The 15,431-nt window shown below is 41.8% G+C and overlaps 1 protein-coding gene across 4 annotated transcripts in view; it reads left to right on the top strand.

Moving 5' to 3' along the window:
• Positions 1 to 14,847, top strand: part of kcna4 (potassium voltage-gated channel, shaker-related subfamily, member 4) — a 40,810-nt gene extending 25,963 nt beyond the window's left edge. For 2 of the 4 annotated variants that reach the window (XM_048184414.1, XM_048184413.1), the window contains exon 3: positions 9,765 to 14,847. The gene's annotated coding sequence lies outside the window, so the exon portion shown is untranslated. Of the gene's footprint in view, positions 1 to 9,540; positions 9,678 to 9,764 lie in introns of all 4 variants that reach the window. The other 2 variants (XM_048184417.1, XM_048184416.1) reach the window with 2 other exon arrangements.
• Positions 14,848 to 15,431: the final 584 nt, after the last annotated feature.

Raw genomic sequence — 15,431 nt, 5'->3', positions numbered from 1 at the left:
GTTTGTAGAGACAATGAAACTTCCTCTGATTAAAAATCAATAATCGCTCGACAGGGCATAGCACCTCACGTTGCCGTCTTCATTGTCTCACAGAGACCCCTGATGTAACTCTGACTTCGTCAACGATCGATTTTCATTCCTGTGTTGTTGATCAGAGGCATTCTGTGCTGAAGGAGGTATTCTGGGTAGATGCGTTTAGTCGTACGTGGCTGTGTTTGTGCCTTGTTTTGAGGGGGCGGAGGACGTCTTTGCTTTAATGATGTTCCATAGCCCCCGCCCCTGTGAGCGGGATGCCGCTAATTCGCACTGACGGTCTGTCATAGAGTCAGATGACTCAGAGGCACATCAGGCACATGTGCCTCCATTGTGCACCCCACCCCCACCCCCCCAAATCAGAATGCCGAGGGTTCCACTGCTACACTCTGTCACATACTTACTACATGCTCTGCCTGCTACAGGGACGGCAGCCAAGAGACAGGGAAAGAGGGATAAGAAGAGAGAGAGACAGAGAGAACGAGAGAAAAAACAACAGCAGCTATGTAGGCAATCAGGCAAGCCAAAGAGGATAGATCTGCAGTGATAAATGATGTGATTTTCTGCTATGGACATTTTGTTTTTGACTGAAAGTGTATGATGGTCTTGCTTTGAATATCAGGAGTGATTTTTTTATATAGAAAAATCTACAGGAATCTCTTGTGTTGTTTTTTTTGTTTGTTTTTTTATTGTTGCTATATGGCCAGATTTATATTTTAGGCTAAATAGGCTATGTCACACAAGCAAGATTGCTGTTGTTTCTGAGTATCATTACGGCTGTGTTGATATTGGCTGTGTTGACATTCAGCCCAACAATGCAGTTGCGAGTGTGATCTTGCTTTTATACAACGTTGTGATCTTGCTTTTTTACAACAGTTCAATAAACAAAAAATAATTTTGAGTAACTTAAGTTGTAGACAGAATATTATCAGTTACTTTGTATATTTTTGCTTTGCCCAAAAAAGTTCCAAACAAAGCTACAGTAAAATTAATCATGCAACGCAGTTATTGTGGCATTCCTGAATGAATCATTCACATCTGAAATCACATACTTGCATGAGTAGGTAGTTATTTGAATAATACTTACTTTACGAGCGCTAAAAAAGTATGTTCTGTATACTGTAGTATGAATGTAATCTGGATGTACTACATTCGCCATGTTGTCATTTCATGTGACCATCAGTTGCGTTGCTACTGCCATTCACAAATCCTCTCCCGTGGCCTCATGGGATAGTAAAGTGTCCATTGTGTGCACACTTCATAATCTTGCCAGAAGTAGTAGGTACATTCGGCCTACTCATTTATGAGTACTGTAAATTCGGACATACTTCTTTTGTTACATACTGTTTTTCGCCTACTATGTAGGCAGGGAGGTATGCGATTTCAGAAGCAGTCATTCTTGAATGAATCAGTGATTTTGAACAGATGGTCAATGAATGATTCTTCACTTGTCGCCACCTACTGGCATAACAATGAAATCTGCAGAAAGAAAAATAAAGAAAAAATAAACAGAACAAACTAAAGAATCAACATCACTTATACACAAGCTGAGTGATACAAACAATAAAAAGTCCTAACACTCATGGAACGCTGCTTATTCAATCAAATTGGCGGACAACTACTGTGTGTAAATAATTATTAAAGGTGCCCTAGAATTAAAAATTTAATTTACTGTGGCATAGTTAAATAACAAGAGTTCAGTACATGGAAATGACATACAGTGAGTCTCAAACTCCATTGTTTCCTCCTTATATAAATCTCATTTGTTTAAAAGATCTCCAAAGAACAGGCGAATCTCAACATAACACCGACTGTTACGTAACAGTCGGGATCATTAATATGCACGCCCCCAATATTTGCATATGCCAGCTCATGTTCAAAGGCATTACACAAGGGCAGCCAGTATTAACGTCTGGATCTGTGCACAGCTGAATCATCAGACTAGGTAAGCAAGCAAGAACAATAGTAAAAAATGATCCATGATAACATGATATTTTTAGTGATATTTGTAAATTGTCTTTCTAAATGTTTCATTAGCATGTTGCTAATGTACTGTTAAATGTGGTTAAAGTTACCATCGTTTCTTACTGTATTCACGGAGACAAGAGCCGTCGTTATTTTCATTATTAAACACTTGCAGTCTGTATAATTCATAAACACTACTTCATTCTTTCTGAATCTCTCCAACAGTGTAGCATTAGCCGTTAGCCATGGATCACAGCCTCAATGTATGCATGCAGTATGCATGACGAACACTTTGTAAAGATCCATTTTGAGGGTTATATTAGCTGTGTGAACTTTGTTTATGCAATGATAGAGTCGAGAGCTCGGGAGGGGGCGGAGAGCGCGAGCAATTAAAGGGGCCGCAGCCTGAATCAGCGCATTTCTAATGATGCCCCAAAATAGGCAGTTAAAAAAATTAATAAAAAAAAATCTATGTGGTATTTTGAGCTGAAACTTCACAGACACATTCAGGGGACACCTTAGACTTATATTACATCTTGTAAAAAAATGTTCGATGGCACCTTTAAATATATAATTATTTCATTTTGGGTACAAAAAAGATGAGTGACGTGTATATAAAATATCATTATTGTAAAAAATTACTCAATGTATGTGTTCTCTCTTACCTTCACTTTTATTAGTTGTGGATCCCAGCTGTACAGTAAATCTGAGCAGTGCTGCTTCAACCTCGCCTGAGTTCATGGGATTTGTGGTTGTTGTTGGATCCCTGTTCACAACACAAAAAAGACTGTGCAGGAGGGCTAAAATTAGCTACGGAATGAAATGTCTCAGAAAAAGGAAAATTGGACTCAATTACTGGAGAATTCCTTATTCAGTCATGTTTTTACCTCTCCTGTGCCAGGAAAATATGAACGTCGTTCAGTAGCAGAGAGAGGAAAAAGAGGAGAGCAGCAAAGAGAGAGTCAGAGGGAGAATGTGTTCGTCAGGGGCTCTGAGGGTACGCTTGTTTCCAGTGGCACGAATCAACTCAAAATATTATGGCTTGATTAGACCACATGCTTGGCTGTTTATACGTTTGACTTCTCAGGATAGAATCAGATCTCACACATTTGATGGCTTGCCAGCCCAACAGTGTGCCAGTGTTTATCAGTGTTTATTTATTACTTTAGTGTTTATTAAGAATTCAGATGTAAGAGAAGAATTAGAAAAACAAACAGGCATTTCAAATAGTTTAGACATGTTAGTTTGAAGTCCAAAATAAATAAAGCTGTCACATCCAAAATTACAGTATTTACAGTATTTAACTACTCAACTACACAACTGCACAAAACTATAATCATCTTCAGTTCTTTTATTTAAATTCTAGGGCTGGGTATTGACACAATTTTTTCACGATTCGATTCGATTTCTATTCACATGCTTTTGATTTGATTCAATTATGATTTCGATTCAGTATCGATTATTTTGGATGTAGTATATCAGTTACAGTACATGGCAAATTTTCTAGAGGAAAAAAATCTCTCAACTAATGCTGTAAACTATACATGGGAGTCAGTTGGTATACTTTACTAATGTTGAAGGTTAAAATTAACTTATATACAAACAAATTACACTCAATTATGTTTTTTTTAATAATAAATATTTATAAATAAAGTTTATAATTACATAATCATATTTCTACTCCAATTAGTTTTTTTTTTTTTTTTTTTTTAAAATATAAACATTTAAGTCGTGGCTGTCATAACAGATTTATTCAAACATGCATTAAATATTGAAGAACATTGCAATGAATATGTAACGGTGCATAGTTATATTTATCAGAATGCTGCTTTCTAGAGTTCACTTTTCTTGCTGACTAATGAGTTTATGGTCACTGAATATGATTTTCTGAGGTAAATGTGACGTTATGTAACATTGTTTACAAGCTGTTTTATTGACGTCTTTCGGTTGAAACACTGACGCTACAAACGCTACATGTTCTGTTCATTCATCAACTGAGAACAGACTAATTGATTCTTGGGATTTAAGAATTGATATCGGTTCGTAAAAAAATGAGAATCGATTAAAATCTTTTTTACCCAGCCCTATTAAATTCTATAGAGATTATTACAATTATTAAAATACTTTGTGTAAAAAGTCAAGTTTTTTTATTATCTTTTATTCTTTTATTAATTATACATTTTTTTAAATGTTTTTTTGAAAGAAGTCTCTTATGCTCACAAAGGCTTTATCTGATCAGAAAATACAGTAAAACAGAAATATTGTGAAATTTTATTATAATTTAAAATAACTGTTTTCTATTTTAATATATCTTAAAATGTAATTTATTCAAAATGCATTCAAACTCATGTCGTTCCATGTTATGAAGTGATGAAAATACTTTTTGTGTTCAAAAAACAAACAAAAATAACAACTTTATTCAACAATTTCTTCTCTTCCATGTCAGTCTCCTACGCAGTTGACGCAGTAAACACAGTGCAGCGCTTCCAGGTTCTACGTCAGAACAGCGACTCATTATTGGCCGATGCTGTTCACCTGAACACCACGATGCATGCATGTGATGATGACGTTGGCCAATACTGAGTATTATAAACATAAAATGTGAACTATCGTATTAGACAGCTGATATCAAATGTATCAAATATGTTTAGAGAACATTTTTCACATTTCCTATGAGCTTGATCAACTAAACTGTATTGGTATACACAATGAAGATTTCATTTAAGCTGTATTTAATAAAATACTTCACTGAAAAAGAAAAGTCAACATGTAAAAAAAAAAAGTAGAAATAACTGCAAACATTATCAATCTTGATTTTGCAGTCCTTTCAGTATCTTGCGTGACTGTCTATGTCACGGGTGCACAAGAACAAGATGTAACAGATCCAAGTGCAGCATAAGTATTTATTGGGGAGTCCAGAAACGTAATCCAAGGCAGGCAAGAGGTCAAAATCCAGGTAATCAGTCCACAAAACAACAAGCCAGAGATATAAACAGTGCACGTAACAAATACAACGAACCACAACCAGGGACAGACACAACTGAGATTAAATAGACAAACACTAATTAACAAACACAAAACAGCTGGGTGCAATGATGAATGGTAATTAGTCCAGGGAGTGTATATGGGAAATGTAGTTCATGAAATGAGTGAAACAATGAGTCCGGGAAGGAGTGCCCTCTAGAGGCTGAAGGCACTCTCACAGGTGATCGTGACATTACCCCCCCTCAAAGGAGCGGCTACCAGACGCTCCAGACAAAAAACAAAAACACAAAAAAAAAAAAAAAAAAAAAAAAAACTCAGGAGGGAGGTGGACAGGAGGAGGATCAGGGGGAGGGATGGTGGGCCAGATCCAGGGTCCCCAACTGATAGCCAGGGTGGTGCTGGAGGAACTGAGGCTGGTTCCAGCGGTTCTGAGTCCTGGCTGGGTGCCAAGGAAGTCTCTGGTGCCAGCGCCTCTGGAATCCTGGCTGAGTGCCAGGGCGGTGCTGGCGGAACTGACCAGGCGGGTTCCAACGGTTCCAACGGCCGGGGCAGTGGCAGCAGGGCAGGAAGCCTGGACGACGGTGGCAGGACAGACGGCTTGGTTGACGGCGGCAGGACAGAAGATCTGGGCGGTGGCGGCAGAGCAGAAGGCTTGGACGGCGGCAGGGCAGTAGGCCAAGGGTGCTTCATGGCCATATCAGAGAGAGCGGACAGCTCGGTGACGGCCTCCGTGGCCGTATCAGAGAGAGCGGACAGCTCGGTGACGGCCTCCGTGGCCGTATCAAGGGGAGCGGACAGCTCGGTAACGGTCTCCGTGGCCGTATCAGGGAGAGCGGAGGACTCAGGGACGGCAGCGGGCTCAGACTGGGGCTGCTCTGGGACGGCAGCGTGCCCAGGCTGGGGCTGCTCTGGGACGGCAGCGTGCTCTGTAGTAGACTCACTGGCTGGAGCGGGCTCTGTAGTAGACTCACTGGCTGGAGCGGGCTCTGTAGTAGACTCACTGGCTGGAGCGGGCTCTGTAGTAGACTCACTGGCTGGAGCGGGCTCTGGAGTGGACTCACTGGCTGGAGCGGGCTCTGTAGTGGACTCACTGGCTGGAGCGGGCTCAGTAGTAGAGCCACTGGCTGGAGCGGGCTCAGTAGTAGAGCCACTGGCTGGAGCGGGTCAGTAGTAGAGCCACTGGCTGGAGCGGACTCACTGGCTGGAGCGGACTCACTGGCTGGAGCGGACTCACTGGCTGGAGCGGACTCACTGGCTGGAGCGGACTCACTGGCTGGAGCGGGCTCTGGAGTGGACTCACTGACTGGAGCGGGCTCTGGAGTGGACTCACTGACTGGAGCGGGCTCTGGAGTGGACTCACTGACTGGAGCGGGCTCACTGGCTGGAGCGGGCTCTGGAGTGGACTCACTGGCTGGAGCGGACTCACTGACTGAAGCGGGCTCTGGAATGGACTCACTGACTGAAGCGGGACTCTGGACTGGCTGGAGTGGACTCACTGGCTGGAGTGGACTCACTGGCTGGAGTGGACTCACTGGCTGGAGTGGACTCACTGGCTGGAGTGGACTCACTGGCTGGAGTGGACTCACTGGCTGGAGTGGACTCACTGGCTGGAGTGGACTCACTGGCTGGAGTGGACTCACTGGCTGGAGTGGACTCACTGGCTGGAGTGGACTCACTGGCTGAAGCGGGCTCGGGCTGTTCTGAGTGCATCCTCCAGGCACGCAAGACAGCCAAAATATAAAAAGTGAAGACAGCCCTCCTGGCCATCACGGGACTGACAGGGAGAGCATGCTGGAGTGGACTCACTGGCTGGAGCGGGCTCTGGAGTGGACTCACTGGCTGGACGGGCTCTGGAACTCAGCTGGACTCAGTGGACTCACTGGCTGGAGCGGGCTCTGGAGTGGACTGGCTGGAGCGGGCTCTGGAGTGACTCACTGGCTGGAGCGGGCTCTGGAGTGGACTCACTGGCTGGAGCGGGCTCTGGAGTGGACTCACTGGCTGGAGCGGGCTCTGGAGTGGACTCACTGGCTGGAGCGGGCTCTGGAGTGGACTCACTGGCTGGAGCGGGCTCTGGAGTGGACTCACTGGCTGGAGCGGGCTCTGGAGTGGACTCACTGGCTGGAGCGGGCTCTGGAGTGAGCGGGCTCTGGTATGGACTCACTGGCTGGAGCGGACTCACTGGCTGGAGCGGACTCACTGGCTGGAGTGGACTCACTGGCTGGAGTGGACTCACTGGCTGGAGTGGACTCACTGGCTGGAGTGGACTCACTGGCTGGAGTGGACTCACTGGCTGGAGCGGGCTCTGGAAAAGGCCTCCGGGTTTTTTGGGGAATGGAAGCCTTCCTCCTCCTCTTCCTCCTTTTAGATGTGGGAAGCGGAGACTCAGTGCCAACCTCCTCTGAGGCCTCTGAAGCGGATTCACGGGCTGGGACGCACTCATGGACTGGAGCAGGCCTTGGAAAGGACACACGGGCTGGAGCGGGCACACGGGCTGGAGCGGGTGCTGGAGGTAGTCGAAGCGGCCCATTCCCACGCAGATGCAGGTAATTGGAGAAATTCCAAAAGTTTAACCCCCTTACCAGCTCCATCTCCCACTGCGGCAGAGGTCTATCCAGACAGTTATTAATAGTGTCTTTGAGGACCGTATCAGAGAGACCATACCCCTCCGCCCGTGACCAGAACTTCTGGACGAATGCCCGCACTCCCATTCTCCTCTGGCGGAGAGTCGCCAAAAGGGCCTGAGCCTCCTCAGCCCCCACTGATGACCGGAGTCTCCTGCTGCTGGATCCTTGCATAGTGGTGGTTCGTTCTGTCACGGGTGCACAAGAACAAGATGTAACAGATCCAAGTGCAGCATAAGTATTTATTGGGGAGTCCAGAAACGTAATCCAAGGCAGGCAAGAGGTCAAAATCCAGGTAATCAGTCCACAAAACAACAAGCCAGAGATATAAACAGTGCACGTAACAAATACAACGAACCACAACCAGGGACAGACACAACTGAGATTAAATAGACAAACACTAATTAACAAACACAAAACAGCTGGGTGCAATGATGAATGGTAATTAGTCCAGGGAGTGTATATGGGAAATGTAGTTCATGAAATGAGTGAAACAATGAGTCCGGGAAGGAGTGCCCTCTAGAGGCTGAAGGCACTCTCACAGGTGATCGTGACAGTCTATTGCAAGAGATCATACTTCGTGGGATATTTTCCCACAAATTTTGGCAGGCAAAAGGCTTTGCGTTTCTGAACTAGTGTGACATGTTGGTGCTGTTCTGGTATAATCACTCTATACTGGAGGTTGGATTGTTCATCTGTTCTGAAATCTTGTTAGTTAGACTTAGATGAGCAGCTCACGTAGTGTCTTGCTTCTTTGGTAAGTGAAATGCGCAACAGCACGTCATCCAGTGGCCCTCGCTCTTGTCACAGCTGGCATTTTAGGCATTATGGAATGCACTGAAAATGACTAGTTGTGGGCTTTCTTGCACTGACCTACAACTTATCTGGCATTGTTTTGAGCTCTATGGTTAAAGTACATGTAATTTGTTCTTTCATGTTATTGTCCACTTGTAAATTAAAGCTGTATTGTAAATGACCTAAAGGAATAGAATATTTCAACCAAAACTGAAAATTCTCACCTGCTCTCACTCGTTCCAAGCCTGAATGACTTTCTTTCTTCCACGGAGCTCAAAAGGAGATGTTAGGCAGACTGCTGTCTTTTTCCATAGCATATTTTTCCATACAATGAAAGTAAATGGTGACTGAGGCTGTCGTTCTGCCTAACGTCTCATTTATAGCTCCGTGAAAGAAAACAACATAGTTTTCAAAAGTGGTTTTCCATTAATAATGTGCTATAAGTATGCTTTTTTTCTGTTGAAGAGCAGAATATGCATGGTACTACCTAAGGTGAATATCAAACAGCATTTTTGTGTCCTTGAAGGGCACTGCGGGAAGGGGACATTACTGGAAGGGTTGTTCCAAACGAAAGTGAGCAACCAAATACAGAAGCCATTAGGGAACAGTACATGTGATCAGTCATTTTACCATTTATGATCATGTGATCCAGGGAGATGTATCATCCTGATTCATTTTTAATACTGAGGTATTTTACCTCAACTTGCCTGTGATTTGAACCAATTCTGTACACATTTGCACATTTTATGTTTGTTTGTACCAAATGGAAATAGTACAATTAAAGGTGCATAAAATATATATTTGACACAAAACTTTTGTTTTCTACAACAGTCTAATTAAAAATATATATATATTTTAAATTGTAATATTTCACAATATTACTGTTTTTATTGTATTTTTGATCATAAATTCCATCTTGATGAGCATAAAAGACTTCTTTCAAAAACTTTGAGCTGTAGTGTACGTCATTGTGCCACAAATGAGACAAAAATCCCTGCACCCTTCAGAGTGCTCACTTCAAGTGCTCTGCCCTGTGAGTAGGGTACTTTTTTTTTTTTTTTAATGAATTCACCTTTAATCTCATTAGCTTGTTGTTATTGTTGTTGTTGAGCAATGGTAAAGTACTGTATGTTCTTTACAGGTGAAGGTTGTCTGGGTTCATGTGCCAGACAGGACAATCTTCTGTGTGTCACCTGACACTGCTCTTCTTTGTCACTTTAAACACTGACGCTGTAATGACACTGAGGAAACTCTTACTTTAATTTGCTTCTATGCCAGGTGAAGGACATTGAGTAAAATGTGATAATTGTCAATTTAAATGGTAAAAGTCAGTAATCAAAAACTTTTGTTTACTTTCTGTTGCAGTGTTGTGAGTCTTGCCTATGAGAGACTTTTCCGTCAGCCTTTGGACTCCTACGGAGGGGGACGGCCATGACTGCCAGTCAACGGACGGCAAGTGAACGGGACGGACCCGTTGACGCAGGTGTCACTGAAGCCACTGCTGGACATCAGATTGACACTGCACATCAGACACTGCAGCATCTCCGACGTGCAGTAAGACAGGAAGTCCATCATCAAGCCAGGTGTCAAACTGTTTAAGACCCGCCCCAATAAATGCCTTAAAGACACAGTACACTACATCTCTATGTAGAGGAACCTGCAGCAGGAGACTTCTTAAAAAAAGCTTGACATGTTTTCATTTTTCTCTTTATGAGTGAATCAGTGTCTTGCAAGAACAGATGTGAATATTTTCTTATAATAGAGAAATATTTGTTTGGGTGTAATATTGCCACTTGTTTTTTTGTGGTAGGCCTGGTGAAAGCTGTTAAATATATAAGTGAAGGGAAAGTCTACTGTCTGTCTGTGGCAGCCTCTTCCATCTAGTTTTATCTCTTTTCATTTCCTAAACCAAAAGACTGCCAGCTGAAATGGAGAAATTCAGCGGCAGTGCTCAATGATGTCAGTCTGGACGGGTCACACATTTACAGTATGAATGCAGGGTCAAATCACATTCCCCTCAGCACCAGACTCATTGCTTTTGTTCAAATCTTCAATGATCAAGAACAGTCTGTTTTTTAGATTAGTGTGGCTGTGTCTGTGCTATCAAAACCCTAAATGTTTTTAAAGGGATAATTCGCCCCAAAATTTCTGAAAATTCTGTCATGATTTACTCACCCTCATCATGTTATTCCAAACCTGTATGACTTTCTATTTTCTGCAAAATACCTTAGTGTTTTTTTATCCATACAATGCAAGTCAATAGCAACGTTTACATGCACCCAAATAATCTATTTGCAAAACCTGATTTCACCAAGTACAACATGTTTCTGGATCAAAATCTTTGTTGTTCCTGGAACAACATTCCATTCAACCAATCAGATTTGAGGGATAAGTTCACAGTTTACGTCAAGTTTAGGCTTACAACCAGGGTGAGGTGATTCTGCATCATTGTTATTCACCTGTCATTCCCTCTGATTTAGGGATAAGTTATGGGTAGGGTTAGGTTTAGAGCTAGGGACGCGGTTATGATTAAATTTTCGGACGGGAGTGTTGTTCCAGGATCAACAAAATATGTTGAGCCAGGAATTTGTCTAACTCAGCAAAATCAGGACGTGCGATCTATTTATAGTCAACACTTTCATGCAAACATCTCAGTTGATTTAAATTTCGATCAGACTGAAAAGGATTGTGTAGACCTGAAATTACTTGGTAAACAGGAACAAAATGTGCATGTAAATGCTTGAATCCAACTATTTTCTCAATCGAATTCATAAATACCCATGCGCAGTGCTGTCAAACGTATGTTTACATTTTACATCTTTAATTGTCACGTCTTACGAACTGGACAGTGGAGGAGACTGTATATTTACTAAACGTTTGCTAAAAAAGCTCTTGTGACATACATGTCAGCTTTCTTTTTAGATAGATAATCATCAAGGCAAAAAAAAAACCTTTATAGTCGCGCAACTCCAGTGATGCTATTTTGGCACTTAAACCAATATATGAATCGGATTGCAATGTTTAAAAAAAAACAAAAAAACAATATATAAAAAAAATAAATAAATAAAAACATTCAGAATCTAAAAATGGTTTGGACTCATTTCGAATGACGAAAATTAGTGCATGTAAACATACCTAATGTGGTCCAGTGTTGTTTTGGACCCCACTAACTTTCATTGTATGAACAGAAACATTCTTTAAAATATCTTTTTTTGTGTTTTACAGAAGAAAGAAAGTCATACAGGTTTGGAACGACACGAGGGTGAGTAAATCGTTTTTGGGTGAACTGTCCCTTCCACACCCGGAGGAGTAAAACAGTAATCAGTTATAGTCATCTGAATAATAGACCTATATGTTTGGTGGCCTTCACGGTCTCCAAGGTGCAGATAAATGATGAAGGTTGAATTGTGGGTGCCATCAGGTTTGGTGGACAGCTGGTTATTCATTTGAGTTGGTGCATTACTGGACTGATGCCCAGCGCTCAGATGGTGAGCCGAGTCTGCTTCTCTCTGTCTGCATCCACTTTAAATATCAGTGGTGAACCATTACAGAGTTTGGTTAATAAATATTACCGACCAGTTTATCGCAATAGGAATAACAGTGTCTGCTGTTGTGGACTGGGAATTTTGGTATTGCAGTTCAATTCGCCTCTTTGCAATACCCACTATAAATAGTGCCCTCAAACAGAAGACTGCAAATTACAGTGCCACACACCGACAGCAAGACAATAAAGCCACATATAAACAGATCTGCAAGTCATATTCCAGGTTAGCTAACACTCTGTTGGGAGACACGGCAACAGAAAGAGACGATACTCTCTCTGCCCCACAATCCTCCCTGTCTCTGTCTCTCTTTTCATCTCCCACTCCTTTTTCGTTCTTTGTTTTTTTGCTTTCCTTCCCTGCCTATCTGACATGCAACCAAGCATGCAGACTTATGCACACAGTTGTCTTCTCTTTCTCTGTCCCTCTCTGTCTTTGTCTGTCTGTCTGTCTGTCTGTCTGTCTGTCTTTCCTGTTGGAACTACTCTGAATAGGCGACGTGTCAGAATTCTAGGATAAACGTGGTCTGATCGTATAGAATTGAAACTCAAACCATTTCTAGAATGAACCAGCTGCTTCGTTGTCATGGAAATACATTCAAGTAATCTGTATGCAAAGTTCTATGGAAGTGTACTATCTATTTTTTTAAACCTAGCCTTGAATATTATATAACCAAAGTCGAACCCTGAAAATCTATGTTTTATGTTTGGACCTCTTTTTATTTCTTGAAGAGATTTAGACCTAGTAAAAATAGATGCACATGAAACACGACGTATGTACATAAGCAGATGTCTATTTTATGGTGTCCTCAAGGTCACGCGTCATTTTAGGCAGATCTACTTTTTGACTGTTAGCCTTCTCGAGTCCCAGGCCCTGTTCTTTCTCGTTCTCTAAATCCTTAATGGTTTCGTGCACCTCGTGGAAGCCGATCCTGCCGGTTGCAGACTCTCTCTCCTCAGCTCTCTCTCTTTTTTTAGCGTGTGTGTTAGTTAGTTAGTTAGTTGACTGGACTCTCTAGCAGAGGACCACTTGCTGAGTGCGTTTCATAAACTGAAGCCGAGATCATCAGGTGGAGCAGCGCCATGAAGCAACTAAACATGGAGCGTTGCGTCACGTCACATGTTGTAGATCTGCATGTGACTTTAATATGTAAATATGTGTTAGTGCTATTATGATGTCACCGCGACATGTGCTCGATGCAGTGGATCGGAATGGTTTACACTTGAGAACAAAAGAATTCCTTAACATCCACGATGCGATGCGCATGGCTCTTTCTTTACACACTGAGTCAACAGCCAAGAATTACCAGCCAACCGTGAGGAGACTTTGTTACCATGGAGATGCTCTGCCAGTGCTGACTGGTCAGCTGGCTTTGGAGGAAAAGGAAGCTTTTCCCTGTGAAAAAGAAGGAGAATTACCTGCTAAACGAGATAGACCAGATCAGCACATCCTCTCATTGAGTTGATCGATTATTTTGTTCATATTCAACTCGCTGCGATTAAACTGATTTACACAGGAATGTGTAAGGCAATGGAGAGATATCTAAAAGCTCACTTATTTAATCCACACAAGACTATTGGGGTTGCACTGACAATTAAATTGTTAGTTTCATGTCATGGCTGATGGACAATAAATGGATGAGATTAAAATTCAATGCTATTTTGATTAAAATAAAACTCAAATAAATAAAAGACACAATTTAAGGTGGCGTTTAGGCTTTAGAACATTACGACGTAAACGATATTCATTTTGAGATTTGCTCAAGATGACACTGAACAGTGTTATCAAACTAATTATTTATTAAATCGGCAAAGATTATCTAAATGTAAAGGTGGAAATGATATCCACAATATATACAAATCTGTAATATTGACCATCACTATTTGATTCCCAACTACTATGTGAGAGATACTGAGTCAAAATGAAGAGACTCTTCAAAAAACATAGCAATCATAGAAAGAGAACCTGAGCACACCAATGTGATATTTGATGTAATGTATGAACAATAAAAATTCTGTTGTGGCTTTCATTACAGCATGAAATATATTGTACTTTGTGTACAAGTGAGTGTCTGCTCATTGTTAATGTATTTCAGTGAGCTTAGATAAATTCTTCAGAATCATGATTAAGCATTTTTTCACTTTTGTAAAGTGTCGTAATGGACAGAGTTACCAGTGTAACGCTTGGCTGCTCACACAGTAACGAAACCGCAAGAAAACACTGCTGACTGGAAAAGATCTCTTTCAATTACCAGATCACCTTACTTCTAGTGTCCATCATACAGCACTGTATACAGCTACAGGTCACTAACCAAACACAGGCAATCGCACGCCAGAAATATGAATCTAATATCGGATCATTTTGGTAATCACAGGTGGACCTCTGTGTATTTCCGCTTTTGATGAGAGGTGTGTTGGTGTGTGTTGGGTCAGCTTTTGTGCCTCCTAACAAGCATGCTGAGGGAGATGCGCTTGGTGAGTCTGTGTTCTTTCGATGAACAATCCGGACGGCAGGAAAGTGTATAGAATCACCCCCCTCAAAGAAGTAAATAAATAACCAGATGTTCCTCTATTCATGTGAGTTTTGGATGGGCTTGCCCTTTCTTTCTGCATGATGCTTTGGTTTTAAAAACTTGCATCCTGATTGACGATGTATTTGTGTTATTTATTTATTCCTTTTTTTTCTTTCTTTCTTTCTTTTTTTTTTTTTTTTGTATATTGGAGACCCTGTATCATTTCTTTATTTCTTTTCCTTTTTGGGGGGGTTAATTCATTAATCTTCTGGATTTTTCTACATGCATATCATTTTGTAGGCAGCAATATGAGATGTGATGGAAATGAAATTATGTGCAATGTTGAAAATTAAAAAACAAAACATAATATATTAAATAAAAACAAAGAAGGCCATTTTTATCTCTCTTCTGTGTGTGCATTTTTGAATTAATCTTCATTATATTAGCACTCATCCTGCTCCACTTCTGAGACTCAGATCTCTATTTGTGTGTGTATGTGACAGTCGATGTAGCAAGAGTCTTACAAGACCCTCGCCGTGTGTTCGTGCCGTCTCCTACTGAGGCCTGTGACCGAGGACAAAGAGTTTTGCCATTAAAGGACATTTTCTGATGCAAGGGCTCATGGACTTGTTTTTGACACCTGATCCTCCGGTCATTCATGTGCGGCAGCGTTTAAATATTTAACATGGAAGCTGCATGGAGTAATTACTAGACTCTTGGATTTGCTCCAGACGCAGTAGCTGAACTCCCACCGAAGACAATGTGCCTGAGCTCACACCCTGCAAACAAAATAGCACAGCACCACGCTCCATCTAGGGGTCACACGCATACGCTCAAATGCGCCGATGTAAACACAATAACACTTGAATGTTGATGTGGTCCTTCCCCTTTTACGCACATTCACTTGTCCACACCAGTGCACCAAAATAAACGAGGTGTTAATTAGTCCCAGTCTTATCTCCTGCCATTGTTTGACTT

This window comes from Megalobrama amblycephala, linkage group LG3 (assembly GCF_018812025.1).
Source record: "Megalobrama amblycephala isolate DHTTF-2021 linkage group LG3, ASM1881202v1, whole genome shotgun sequence".
Taxonomy (NCBI): Eukaryota; Metazoa; Chordata; class Actinopteri; order Cypriniformes; family Xenocyprididae; genus Megalobrama; species Megalobrama amblycephala.
This window is presented reverse-complemented; position numbering and strand designations above follow the sequence as displayed.